Raw genomic sequence first — 513 nt, forward strand, 5'->3', positions numbered from 1 at the left:
TCGTTAACTTATCGAACAAAATTAACGAGCCGAACACGAGCTGTTCGCGAACAACGAGTCATTTTGACAGCCCTATATATGCTCATAGCACTAACATGTTATTAGCATAAATATCAAACTGCATGTGTAAGATATGTGAATTCGTAAGAATTGTGTGATTCGTATCTAATTTTCCCTTTTATTTTTTGTCGCACCATAGTAGTTGTAAGAATTTTGATGTTTATGCTAGTATTTAGAACCCCTAAATATTAATTGCATGCGTAGGCTCAACTTTATGAAAAAGGCTTTTTTCATAAAGTTATGATTTGGAAAAATTATTCCATATGAACAGCGTATGCAGGGATGCATATGCTGTTGTCAGTTCTCGATCGTCTATCAGATCAAATGTGTATTTCGGCGGACTCCATTTTTAATTTTTTTTTTTTTTAAAATTTGATCGACGGTCGAGATCGGACAGCGTATGCACCGTATGCAATAATTTTTTTATGATTTGAGGGAAAACATGGGGATGGG

This window comes from Phalaenopsis equestris, unplaced genomic scaffold, assembly GCF_001263595.1.
Source record: "Phalaenopsis equestris unplaced genomic scaffold, ASM126359v1 Scaffold001307, whole genome shotgun sequence".
NCBI classification, from domain to species: Eukaryota; Viridiplantae; Streptophyta; class Magnoliopsida; order Asparagales; family Orchidaceae; genus Phalaenopsis; species Phalaenopsis equestris.